Consider the following 13,873-nt stretch of genomic DNA (forward strand, 5'->3'; position numbering starts at 1 on the left):
TAAATTCAAGTCATAACAAGTTATAAGAAATACATCACCAACTTCCTATCACACTAGTGTCTCCGCTTCAATACTCATATTCAGTCTATGCCAAGGGTCTCTTTACCTGGCAGTCATAATGTTGAAAGCCATCTTCTTGCATGGTTAGTGAATAACCAGATAAACCTTGATAATGTTGATCTCTGTGCACTTACATGCCTGTAAGGCTATCAAGAAGTCCACTTTTATTAAAAATATGTTGAAAAGGGGAGGGAGAGCACATAGAGACTTCAGAGTGGAATTTCCTCTAGGTGGAAAGTATAGAGTGATGTTAGCTTTTGACCTCTGCTGATGCAATAATAAACAATTTAAATATGTAAAGTTAATCATAATCAGAAGAGTGGGAGAACACCAGATTCTTTCTGAAGTATTTAGCAGCAGTGTTTTTAAAAATCTCTATACTCAGAGTCTCCTTGAGGTAACTAGAGAGAAAGTACTTTGATCTTTCAATTGCTCAGTGAAGTAAGAACTCCGTCATGTTTATAGTGCATGTTACGCAATTGACAGTTTGCGTATTTGCAGTTAAAAGATGTCCTGTTTTTTTAAAAAATCCTAAACATTTCCAAAGGGGAATTCCCAGCATACCCAGATTAAAGTCACTGATAAAATCAGTGCTGTAGTGTGCCATTGCAGGGATTCATCAGATTTTTTTCTTTGCTATACATTTTCTAAATAATCTTGCAGCTTCTCCACTGTAAAAATCCACTGCTGGCTGTAGCAGGAAATATTCCAGACTTCTCCTGCATGCATTTAGTGCTTACAAAAATTTAGATACGTTTTTAGGTATTGATTTTGTATTGATTTTACACACAAACCAATTTCAATTTATTTGTGTTCTTTCTGATCCTGTAGTCATTTGGGGTGCCAGTACTGATGCGGCCTCCAGCCTTGGGGCACTGAACAGGGCACTTGAGCAGGGGCACTGAACATGGGCATCTAAATTTAAAACATAATTGTCTTTAGCTCTTTCTGCAGGCAACAGAGAGAGGTTAGTACTTAAAACCTGATCGCCTTCTAGAAGCCCATAGAGTTAGTGAAGGTGAACATGGGCTCAGGTGTCTGTGAAACAGTGTTTGAGGGAAACAATCCTTGTTTGATCCACATCTCGGCTCTGAGGTGGATATAAAGCCATTTTTTCTCCCCTATAATTCACTCCAATGGCTGTTGCTGCAAATCACATTCCCAGTGCATCTGTGCACTGGTAAAAGAGCTGGAAAGAGACCTCCAACCTATGTGTCCGATACTTACTACTCAGCCTCATCGAGATGTCCTGTTGTAGGGCTGTCCTCTTCAGTGGTACGGCAAGTAGGGTCCTGTGTGCCTCCTCCCCAGCTCTAGTGCCACCTAACTGGTCCAACTGCCAGCTGAGGTACCTGCTTCTCTGTTGGTACAGAGGATGTATTTCTTTCATTTTGGGGGAAAAAAAAACCAAACCAAACCAACAACAAAAGACCCACAAGCACCTCTGTTTTTAAAATTGTCTTCAGCTCTTGTAATATTTTAAACAAAGGGGCAAATTAGGGAGGGCAAAAACTGCAAACTGGAGTCTTCTAGATCTAGACGCTCAGAGGTAATCAGGCTGTGCTGTGCTTCATGCAACAGCTCTAGGATTGCAGACCAGGAGAGGAGAAAAATGTAACCTGCATCAACCTGATAATGAGCTTAGTTCTACAACTTCCAGGTGTGCACTGGGCATGCAAACAAAACAAAACTTAATCACCTCAACTTAGGAGCTGAATGAAAACAGATAATGCAGAAATAGCAGCCCTAACGCATGAAAGACTTCTCATTTTGGGGGGAAGCAACAACAACAAAAACTCCAACAAAGAATACCCCCACCCCAGCAAAACCCCAAACTCTTTCCTCTTCGGGGTGAATGAGAATTGTGGACACCACAGCCAAACCACGGAGTTTCACCAAACCTGTGACACAAAAATGCACATGCTCAACATCACAGTTCATTGACCGTACTGATTAGCAGCAGGGGGATGTTTTACTATCTGTTAAGAATTGCACTGTTTGTCATTAATCAGTGACATGCCCTTTTAGACATGCTCTGTGCATGTCTGCACAAGATATAGGACAGAGTATCAGTATCAGTCCTGGAAAGAATTAGATACGCAGATAGACCTAAATGGCTAGCTGGAGATTTACCTGTCTGAAGGGAAAGCTGGTGGAAAAAAAGAGGCAGCTTTTGGGCTGTGATTTAACAGCCCATGTGGAGTGCGGCTCCCCCGCAGTTGTTCCCAGTGGCTGTAAGTCAGTTTCTCTTGCAGTCCAGAGGCAGGCTGAATTCTCAGGTGCAGCCAACCCAGCTTTTAGCTGCACCATTGGATACAGGCAGCAGAATGGTGTTGAATATCTTCCCTTGGCTTTCTTAGGGCCTACTCAGCTACAATTTTTTCTTTTTGGTCCATTAGTAATTAAAAGGAAATGGCACAGATTCTCCTTTCCATCCCATCCACGGGAAGGGATGAGTGGCTTCCTCACCAGGTTTTCTGAAGGAAAAGCTTTGGACTTTACCATGTTCCATGTTTATAAAACTGGGAGGCCAGTATTAATTTGACCTTCCCCACAAAAACATCATGCAAGGAATTTTCAGCAGCCCCCACAGGAAGAAAAGTCAAAATACAGCAAGTGTAAAGCAATTTTGCTAGCAAGCTTCAGGATCTGGGGGAAGACAGGTAGCACACTGGAGGCAAGTGAGATGCACAGCCAAAGTTTATAAAGATTTCGTGGGACTCCCAAGCCAAGAGAGCAAAAGGAGTGTGCTGTTATGGCTCAGCTTCTTCACCCCATAGCTGAGGAAGGCTCATCGCATGATTAAAACAGGCAGAGCTGCCTTTCCCATACATTACTGGGGGTGGGAACTTCTGCTGTCTTTTGTTTTATTTTGTTTTGTTTGTTTGTACTCCTCCTCTTCTTTGAAAGGTTGAAATGGATGATTTCTCTTTGCATGCGTGGTACTGGAGATTTAATGTGCAAGGCAAGGGAAATTGAATCTTCCTTCCCAAACAGCAGGTGGTGGTGCTGGGTTACGCAGAGTGCTTGAGAAACTGCTTACAGATGTTGCTTCTTGTTTAATAACAGGCTGGAAATGGATGCTAAGCAAACTTTTCTCCTTTTTCTTTCCTTCTTACTGGAGAGTCAATGTTTACTGCTTTTCAGTAGGTAGTTTAACCAATGTTAATAAATACTCTGGAGTTTGGGATAAATATAGTTCACAGTATAAGATTTTACTAATCCTTTAAAAGTCTTGCATGTTTTCTGTCTTATTTTTTGTGAAAACTGACAAAGAAGCTTTGCATTTCTTAACTTCTGGAATAGTGTGATTACATTTTTCATTCATTTTCCAGATTAGTGTTGTGGGGTATGTGTTCTTCTCCTTTGTTTAAGAAGATAGATTTTTTTTTTTTCCTTTTTAAATACAGTTCAATTCTGTTTTTCCCCTTGGGACTTAGGAACACTATGCAGTGTTGCTTATTTGTCAATGACTTTTTCATATCATTTGCAATAATGATCCCCTCAACAGGAAACCTTTTGCTAATTAAATATAATGCACTGATAAAGTTCTAAATGAGTTTTCATTATACTCTTCTGTTCCTTCTGATTGGTGCCATCACCTTTCTCACCATTATCATTATCTGAAATTATCATTGTAATATGAATGTTGTAACCAGTTAACATTGTATTATATTTAAGCCGTTCCTGGAATATCACAGTAACCCATATTTCAAGCAAAGCCTGCACGTGAACAGCTTCACTGTTTTTTTTCCCCACAAACTGTGCAGGCTTTGCCCCAACACATTTTTTTGGAAACCTGTTTGAAAAAGATTTAGACTGGGTTTATGATTCCAGTTTTTTTTGTTTTGTTTTGATTTTTCTGTCCTGGAACAATAGTTAAATATTGCTGTGGCTACAACAGCTGTCCCAGTTACAAAACAATTGTGCTTTAATAGCCTGTTAAAGTATGTATGTGACTTTATTGAGACCTTTTGTGTTTCCAAAAATTCCCTCTTGCCTGGGCAAAAGATAGTTAGGAAAATGTGCGTATGCCAGTGCTGGACTTACATAAAACCTTTGATGATAAAAAAAGCGTGCGCAGGGAAACACCTCTCAGTGGCGTATTGGCCCTCAGCTACTCGTATACGGTATGGCACAGGACTGAGGCGAAAAGGAAACACAGATCCCCTTTTGTAAGATTTTGACAGACTCTTTCCTGATGTTGGACTGCAAGTTCCTTCTGCTATGTCTTTGTGTAGTATATGGCTGCAAATACAACCACCCAATATTTTATATAGTTTTGGCTTACCTGTGCAAACTAATGCCATGCACAAAGTAACCAGAGAAAGCGGTTTTGTCAACAGCATAAGCTAACCCCAACTTTCCCTGGGCTGAGTCATTCAAACAATTTCATTATTGCTTTGCCAAGAGGTTAGAGGAATAGTTAGCAGAGGCTCCTGCGTAGTAGAGGCATGTTTGCAAGCGTTATGGGCAGGAAGGATGATCGTGTGACTCAGGCCCTGGAGTGTCCCAGATGTACCACAGATTTCTCACACAGACTACTTAATCTTCTGGGGCCATATGTTCAGCTGGTATAAATCAGCGCAGCTCCAATAAAGTCAGCTCAGCTTTCCAGATTTTCTACAGCTGAAGTTTCTGACCCCTTGCAGATCAGTTGCCCATCTGTAAGGCAGAGATATTAACACTTCCCTGCCTCATACACTGCAAAAGGATCAGCTCATTAAAGTTCATTTGCTACTCATGTAACACAGTTTGAGAAGCTACAGAAATGCCCTTGCAGACAAAGAAACTTGGCATCCCAAGTAGGTCTTAAAAATATTGGCTACAGATACAACTTTTTTGCTAAGAAGGGATTGATTAGGAATTTGTGCTCCAAACAATTAATCCCCAAACCTCAAGAACTTGTCAGTTGCTCATCATTCAAAGGGGGAAGCCACTGTAATTTGGTGGTCCTGCCTAAAATGAGTGCTGCTGAACATGGACCTCACCAGGAGGAGCAACTTAACGTGAGCTGAAATAGGGGAGAATTTTGGCAAAAAACCAGCTTTCCTGTAAGGCTGCTTTCGTTCCTCACTTTACCCACTTGGTTTGGGTTGGGCTTCTCCAGTGTTTTGTGCTGGCAAAGCCCTTTTTAATATTAAATAATACAGAGGAAATTATGTCTTTTTGCAGCAGTTACTGAGCAATTAAGGGCTCAATTCTTCAAGGGACTGTAAGCCTGTGGGTGGTCTCATTGATTTTGGGACTACTTGTGTGTTTAAAACTGGGCATGCGTTTATGTATCTTTTGCAGCTGGGCCCTCCTAGAACTGCTGCTGAGATTTCCATTTTAGAATCACTTTACAGTCTCTAAAATTATTACTGGAACTGCCTCCTCCTCTGGGCATCGCACGCACCGGCAGTCTGCCTCTGTCTTCTGACTGATTTAATGCCACAACACTGAGGCGTAGAGTCATGGCAATGTTTCCATTAAATCCACACTGTACAGCACATTTCCCAGTATTTATCATTTAACTACTGCATTCATTCCAGACAATGAAAAGAAATATTGAGATCGACTTCCTTTAAAAATGCTTATTTCACATCAAGCAGGACAAAGGCATGAAAATATGTATGCATTGAGTAAAACAAATGATCTGACAAATCTTCCCTCAAAAAAGTTAAATGTAGCTAAACAGAATTCCTATGTGGTAAGTGTATTACAGGGCTTTAAATCAGAGCACATGGAATAGGCTGAGCTGCAAGCAAAGAGAAAACCTTGGTTACATATGTTCAGCTGGTAATGTGTGCTTTTATGCTTTCCAGTGTCCTGCTGGGGTTCTAAGAAAATATTTACAAGATGCAAATAAAATGTAAATGGAATCATGTTTCCATGAAGAAAAATGAATGAACAGCATCTATGCAGCTCATGCAGTTTTATATACTGCACCAATGTTGCCTTATGATCCTCTAGGACCTTTCTTTTCATGGAAAGCCGATTACCTGAAACGTACTACTGCTTCTTCTTCTTTTTTATTTTTTTTTTTAAACAAACATTCTGTTCAAGATTATCTTGCTTTGCAACACATGGCTTTAGATTTTATCTCTTCATCACTTAAACAAACCCTGGTTTCTGAGATGGCTTTCTATTTCCACAGGTGTTTCTTATCAGTTCCACATTTTCTTCTGACAACATGAAAAAAAAAATCATATGTCCCTGCTTAGTAGCTGTTGCCTGACCCAACACTAAAGCTTTTCTGAATGCAGAAATGTGTTGCGTGGCTGCTGTAATATCTCTATACCCCAAGGGTCTGCTGCTGCTTTCTTTTTTACAGCTACAGAGAGTCACATGCTTGGCCCTCAGCACAGAGGAAAATTTGATTCAGAGTCAGAGAAAGATGTGACCTATTTAAAACAGTGAAAAAGATGCAATTATTAGGTATTGTATCTCATTATCTTGCCAATCCAACAATTTATTTACAACATGCTGGGCTGCGGCATATCGGTGCTCCTATTTGTGTTTATCCTATATGGAAGCACACATTGTACAAAGATAATAAACCAGGTCTCACAGCAGCCACATGGACCCGCCGGTACTTTTCTTGGTTGAAGCTTTGCTTTCCTGCATCGGTGCCTGTCCTTGACCTTTTGGCACCTCAAATCTTCTCCTTCCATCCTCCCTCCTAGAAAAGAAACAGGTCACTTCATACAAGTGAATTGATACGTTCTCAGACAGCAACTACAGCGAAGCACACTCGTACCGCCAGTGTGTGAATTTGATGCAGCTTGTTTTACATTTTTAAATGTAGAAATGGGAAAACACATACTGGGAGTATGCAAGCCTTCAAATGACTTATACAGTGTATTCATATCTCCATCTTACATAAGCTGTTAAAAAGACATGATCTTACAGAAAATAGACATCTACAAAGCACCTGCAATTCCTTGTGTCATTTTGAATTTTGATTTGTACTAAGGTACTTATTAAAATACTTGTCATTTATAGCAATGAACCTAGACAGTAAAAAAGTGTTTTGTAATAATTCTGAAGTAATATGTATAATTAGATAGGAAGCTTTTCAGGGCAAATACTGTGTTTTACTGCCGATTATAATTACCTAGGAGGCTTCAGTCTTAATAGGTGTCCTCGTCTGCTATACCTAGTGAAATAAATTATCATTCTCATCACCCTCCTGCAATTTAAGTCAGAGAGACGGCGTGCTGCACCTCTGCAATGCTCGCAGTGAGCAGGCAGTTGTGTACAGCTGGGGGTGTGCTGGCGTTAGCTGGCTGCCCCCTGGCCCCCAGCCAGCCGGTGCCTTCATGTCCGGCAACGTGGCCGGCACAGCCGAGCAGCTGTGCCGAGCCCTCTGGAGGCTGCAACACCACTAGGATTAACAAAAGTTCACATCATTGTGCTGAAGGGGGTTCTGGAGCCGAGTACAGGCTTTTCAGAGACATTATTCAACTCCTAGTGATTTTTTTAAGGAAAAAAAAAACAACATATTTTTTCATAAATATATGTGAAACTAAAATTCATGCAGTGGCAAGAGCAAGGGGGGACAATAGGAGAAGCAGCAGGTCAGTGTTCAGCTGAGTCATGGGGATTGCCAGGCTCCAACATAACTAACAAGCTTTATCAGTACAGCTGGTTTCTGTACATACGCACTGTGAGTCTTGCAAACAAGTTTGTGTAGCTATGCAAAAGAATGGCTCTTGTGAACAAACCACATCGTTTAAAACACAAGAAGCACATTGTTTCTATCAGTCATACTTTCTTTGTGCGTATTGTAGTGTAATAGTCTCTTAATATATTCTGAAAAACAGAATGAAGTGTTTCTCCCCTCCTCTCCACACTGAAGATGTCTGGTGAGGGAGTATATCGGACTTCAGCGAAGAACTAAACTTCTGTTTAGTTCTCCGTTTCATGCTGGTACTATTTTTGGGGTAAGGTAAGAGGGAAGCATCATAGAATTACCCTCCTGGTCTGGTGCTGTCTAAGCACCCCGTGACCAGTGAAGGAATAGTTCTAAAGGCCTGAGCCAAAGTGTTATAACACAAAGTGTTACGAGTGTCAGAGCTCAAGTGGTGCGAGCAAGGGGTGATGACATTCTGTGGCATGCCTCTGGCTGCCTGGCAGGGCCCCAGGGATGCACATCCAGGGGAAGCCCAGCTCCATCACAGCTTTGCCTCTCCAGGGTGGCATAAAGCACTTGGAGTCCAGCTGACCCTGCTCCTCTTTGTTCATTCGTACTGTTACCAGGTGTGAACAGGGAGCTCGGGTAAAGTTTCTGCTTTAACCTCCAAAGAAGCATGTTACACAGGACCTCCTGTGTGCGCTGTCAGTCAGAAGGGAGGGAGAAGTGAGATGCTGTATAACACTGATCTGACCCCTCAGCTTTTCAACCAACAAGGATCCCCAGAAGGGGCTGCAGGCTTGCAGGTGTAGGAACTGATCAGAGGCTGGTTCAGATTTAGGGACTGGCCTTCAGCACAAGGCACTCAGAGGAAGAAGGGCAATGAAATACCCCATTTTGCAAAGGCTGCTTAGCTTCTGGTGGCAGCCTGGATCTCCCCACTTTGCAGCACGTAAGGAAAACTTCTGTGTCATCCTGTGGCAGCAGCTGTCAGACTGCAACGCTTCCTTCAAACATGTTTTGTTTGCCTGTTCCCCTTACAAAAACACTTCTTTTCCAGAGCTTGTTTTTATATCTGTGGAAACCAGGCACAGACACTCACTCGCGGACTTCAAGAGAGGCTCGCTGCTGAATAACCTCTACTTATGGTGCATGCTGCAACGCCCAGATAAATAACAGGAATATTTTGCCATGCGAGAGGAGTTATGAAACCTGCCGGCGCTGCTGTATCCCATCCGTAAGTGAGGTGGCGCTTGTGCAGTCCCTCTCCCTCCCTTCTCCCTGTCGCGGAGCCAGGGGAGCCAGGCGGACCCACGGGCTGAGCTCGCTGCTCCGCACCGGCCAGCGAGGATGGCGAGCAGCCGAGCAGCCCTTCGCCAGCGTACGTGGCTCTGGGAAATGGAAAGTCCTGTTTACTTTTGGCTGCGATGGGGCTTTCATGTTTCTAATGAGACAAATTTCTCCCTGTGCCTTGCTTTAACTTGCTTGATAAGTCTGAATGGGCATGTTTTTCATCCTAAAAATAAACAATTAAAGAAAGCTAAACAAACAGAAGGGAGAGAAAGAACTCCTTCCTGTTCTCACAGCTAATCTCTGCAAAATTTAAACATGCTTATCAGCCAGCTGTGCTTCATTATTATCTTTTGCTTCCATCTTTTGTCCCAGTCTGCAGCGGATGCAGGCCGTCTGGTTTGTGTCATCCAGCAGTTTGCACTGACTGGTTCTGATAAAGGAGCCATCAGCTTCCCGGGGTGAAAAAAGGTAGAAGGCTTGGAAAAGAGTAAATGTGATAACAAAAAGCCTGCTGCAGAGAGCAGAGAAGTCATGAAATACATCCTCACTTCGGCACCGAGGAGCAAGGGGTGTTCCCACCTAGGTGAGCGAGACCAATGCCTTACATGTTTGCTCAGGTATTAATCCTGTCATTGCATTAAAAAGGGATGTGCTGGGATATGCGAGGATCTCAAAGCCTGGCCACATCTGGTTACACTGTTCATGCCAAAGTGTTTCAAGTTTCAATGGAGAAACAAAATCGCAAACAAGTGATTGAGCACTCTGTGTTTCTACCACCCCAGCAGAGTGAAGGGACTGCGTGGCTGGTGGTGGCCCTTGGTGATTCGCGCTTGGATTGATGGGGGGAGAGTGGGGTCCCACTCAGGGATGTGTGGGGAAAATCGCCCTTGCCCACACCTCTAGCAGCCTTCAGGGAGGGATTTGGTGACAGTCATGCTCAGGCTGGGAGGGGGCTGTGTGCTGAGTATTCCTGGCTGCTGCAAAAAGCAGAACAAAGCAACTGTGCAAGTGCCATACCTTACAGCATGGTCCTGCCAGGAATCTGAGGAGATGCAAACGTGTGCTACAGGCACTTTTGCCCTGCTGCATTGCGGCCTCTTTCCCTGCCCCGTGCACATATGCACTGAGTCTGCTGGTCCATATTGCCTGGAAGAGAAAGCAGTTGCACACATAAGCAGACCCTTGGTTCTCAGAGAACAAAATGAAAGCTGATAAAATGTCGTAACAGAGTTGCGTGACCAGCTGCAGCTCCTGCCCGCTCAGGACTAAGGCATGGATGTGGGGTGAACAGGCAAAGCCTGTTTTGGAGGGGGACGGACAGCTCGTTTAGTCTGATCTCCTGCTCGGACTGGAATTTCGTGGGGGAGGGTGGGATGGCGGGGAGAGCCCACCCCTTTCCATAAACATACCAGTGCTTTCCAGTTTTAGTGTGTGAGGCAGCATCTCGCAGAGCCGCTGGCCCAGCCACGCGCCGGACGGCTGCAGCCACGAAGGGGCGGTGTTGGGGCTCGCAAAGGCGCTGGCGGTGCTGGCAGCAAATTTGGGGGTCTCCTGGGGGAAGATAAGCAGACCAGTTCTGAATTTCTCGAGCTGCAGGGCAGTTCACAGGCACGCTGAAGGTTTCATGTGCGCTAGCCCAGGTTTTAGCAAACTCAGGCCAGTTTGTGGCTTTGAATGGAAAAAAAACCCTCAGGTTTGCTGCTGCAGAAGTGCCTGAAGATGGAATGGGGAGCGGGTCCTGTGTTGGTCTTGTTTTTTTTTTCCTAACCTAGATTATTCCCTTTGCATTTCAGGGTTAAACAAAACCAGATCTCTGGATGCACAGGAGGAAGAGAAAACATGGATGTTGATCAAAAGAGGAGAGAACACTTGCTTAAAACCCAGGGCCGCACAGCTATGATGTCCCAAGGAATGCCAACGTTTCCCAGCCTGTCGCAGCATCTGTTTCAATGAATGTGTGGGGGCACAGGTGGCTGGGGGACTGGTGGCCAGGAGCAGCCTGCCCCTAGCTCAGAGGCTGCTGGACCATGAGCACCAGGAAGCGGTCACGACGTGCTAGTTCTGCAGGGCACTGGGCAGGGAGCTGTGGTGGTCCTCCCCATCGCCTCATCCCTGCCATCCTCCCCAGCTGCCTGGTGTCCAGGTTGGCAGTCTAGGAGTCAGGTCAAAAATTAAAAGTATTGGTATATAAGCTATATGCTTACTCTTGCAGGCAGGGCTCTTGAGCCTGTCTCAGAAAGCTTTTAACTGGATTTGATGTGTGTTTTTTTCCCTGCTGTGGCTTTGTAGAAGACTTCTTCAGGGCTACAGCTGTCCAGTTTTACCAGCACTGTAACTTCTTATATCTACAGCTTTCCATGTATTTTATAGTAGGCTTTGTAGTCGGCACATGCCACAGAAGCATTGTTGACCACTTGCAACATTCAGACAAGCTAGACTGTATTCATCATCCTATTCTGGGAAGACCCACAGAGTGTCTTACAAAAGTGCACTGCTTTGAAGCATGTCTTACCGCTGCTTTGGATAGAAAGGGATTGTTAATATACCACGTAGCAGGGACTGGAAAGAACTGTGCACGAAATGACAGAGGAAGGTTTCTGATAAATTACTGCCCATGTTATAACTTCATGAGATAAATATGATGCATTTTATATACTCTTTCTTTGAAACATTCAGAGTATTCAGCTTGGAAGAACTTGTAAACTACCACTTTATTCATTAGTTTGCAGTTGAAATAAAAATGAAAAAAAAGGAAAAAAGAATTGGTAATTAAACATGCAGTTTTACAAATCCTCCACAACATATCAAACCCCTGTTTTCATCGTACCGCCAGAAGAATCAAAACACAAGCTTGTCCTCTCACCCTGCATGAGGAACTCTGTTCTCTTGCAACAGCTGTTAGCAGAAGCTGAGGGGCGGTCATGTTTATCTTAAGAAGAATTTTTGGCAGCGCTCACTCCTGAAGGTTGGGTTCAAATATTCCTCCGTCTCAGAAAGAGTATCTGGTTAGGGGGAAGGACTGACTGCGTGGAAGTGAGTGAGCATGATGAAAAACTGATGAACCCATCTCAGGGACCCACTGCAAGATAAAACTCTGGGCAGCTGGGAAGCTAACTGAAATTAGAGACCCAATGACAAAAGAACCAGCCCAGGAAGTAGCTGCTGAAGAACAGGACTTTTGGAAAGGTGTATTGTGGAGCAGTCAGGAAGGAGAGATCTCTCGTCACCTGATGCATGTTGGGAAAGTTCAAAGATTAGAAGGGGTAGGGACAGACATTGCTGTCTTATGCTTGTAGGTGCTCCATGTCCATGGACATGGTCATGTGGTCCATCGGTCTGATTCAAAGTCCACTGAAATAGTTGGACAAAATATATCCTCATACTGCCTTTGGCCATGATCTTAGCATGGGGAGGTTTGAAAAGTCACCTCATACTGCTGTCTACAGACATACAGGCACTGTTTGTTCATGGTAGCCAGAGTGAGAGGCTGCCTACATTTCTTTCCTTCTAAGCCCAGCATCAGTAACCTGCACTTTCTCAAGAAAAAGAAATGAAGTATATGCTATTTGCTTATGCCTCCCCTGGATAACAGTCTCATCTTTGTCTGGAAGAGAAGACATGAAGCAAAAAGAAGAGAACAGGAGAAAGAGCACAAGAAGAAAAAAATGCTGCTGGAGGTGCTAACTGGTCTGGTGGGCTGGCATGCTGAGACAGGCTGAGAAGAGTCTAGATGGGGAAAGGGTGCTGTAAATTAAATCCACCATTACTGAGAAAGCTCTGCTGTTGTCAAAGACTGATCAAAGTAGTAAACAAATACACCCAGACCTGCAGATGAACATTTCTTGAGGGTGTGCTGGCTGTCAGGAGCACATTCCCTGCTTCCTCGGCTGCCTGCAGGATTAGAGCAGGATGTTTCCTGAGGAACAGCCCCAGACATTCCTGTGGGGGAACTGAAATGCAGAGAGTTCTCCCTGCTGCACTCAGCATTGCTGCTCGGCTGGGTCAACCAGGAATCTGCACCAAAAGGAAAGGGCTTTCTGACAGGTGGCGGATTAGCCAGCAGGCAGAGCCAAACCTCTGTTTTGTAGCTGCCAAGGGTCTTTTCCAACCTTAATGATTCTATGATTCTATTCTATGATTCTGTGGTGCCCAAAACCTTCAGAAGCCAGACAGTGAAATGCATTCGTGCAGCCAATTGTTTGAAGATCCAGCAAAAAAGTATGATTGTGGTATAAGACGTCTGAACTCCAGAAATGTTTAGGATGTTAGTGAGTGTCAGACTCTGTACAGAAGTGATGTAAACATATTGGGAAGTAAAGGACCAACATCTTTTTTTTCTTTTGGATAGGCAAAATATACCCTTTGTATATTTTTCCTTAAATAAATAAAGCTTTTGCAAAATACTGAAGCCATTACCTCAATTTAAATGATTGCTGTTCTCCCCCACCCCCAAATACTCAGCATTCATGAGCTGCACCACCTAGCCTGTGACGTGTCCCTTCTTCTCAGTGGTTTCCAAGGGGTTTTTTCACATCTTGAAGAGAGTTGGAGAGTGTCAAACTTCCTTGTAAATAGCCCCTCCTTCCCCTCTCCCTTTACCCTCTTTTATCATAGCCAGCTTTGCCCTTTTGTAGTTCCATATGTGTCTACACACTGCAAAAATAAATCTAGGGACGGAAAGGTAGGATGATTTGATTACCTTCACCATAGCCGTCTGCTAGGGTCAGCTCAGCCTGGTCCAGTGGACTTAACAATACTTCAATATTAGAACAACATTTTAGGTATCATAGTGAGCCACTAGTAGCTAACCCAGTGTTACAGTTTAGGAATTGGGTTGGAATGTTATTTTTAATGTCTTAAAGTGTGTCTGTAATGTCTCTGTAATGCCTATCCATCTCTCAT

The 13,873-nt window shown here is 43.8% G+C and overlaps 1 long non-coding RNA gene across 1 annotated transcript; it reads left to right on the plus strand.

Annotated features, from left to right (window-relative positions):
* Nucleotides 1-8,769: 8,769 nt before the first annotated feature.
* Nucleotides 8,770-13,441, plus strand: LOC142061758 (uncharacterized). The gene is made up of 3 exons (XR_012662304.1): nt 8,770-8,915; nt 9,344-9,588; nt 10,765-13,441. It is a non-coding gene; the product is annotated as an uncharacterized LOC142061758 (long non-coding RNA).
* The last annotated feature ends 432 nt before the right edge of the window (nt 13,442-13,873 follow it).

Source organism: Phalacrocorax aristotelis, chromosome 1, assembly GCF_949628215.1.
Source record: "Phalacrocorax aristotelis chromosome 1, bGulAri2.1, whole genome shotgun sequence".
In the NCBI taxonomy this organism is placed as follows: domain Eukaryota; kingdom Metazoa; phylum Chordata; class Aves; order Suliformes; family Phalacrocoracidae; genus Phalacrocorax; species Phalacrocorax aristotelis.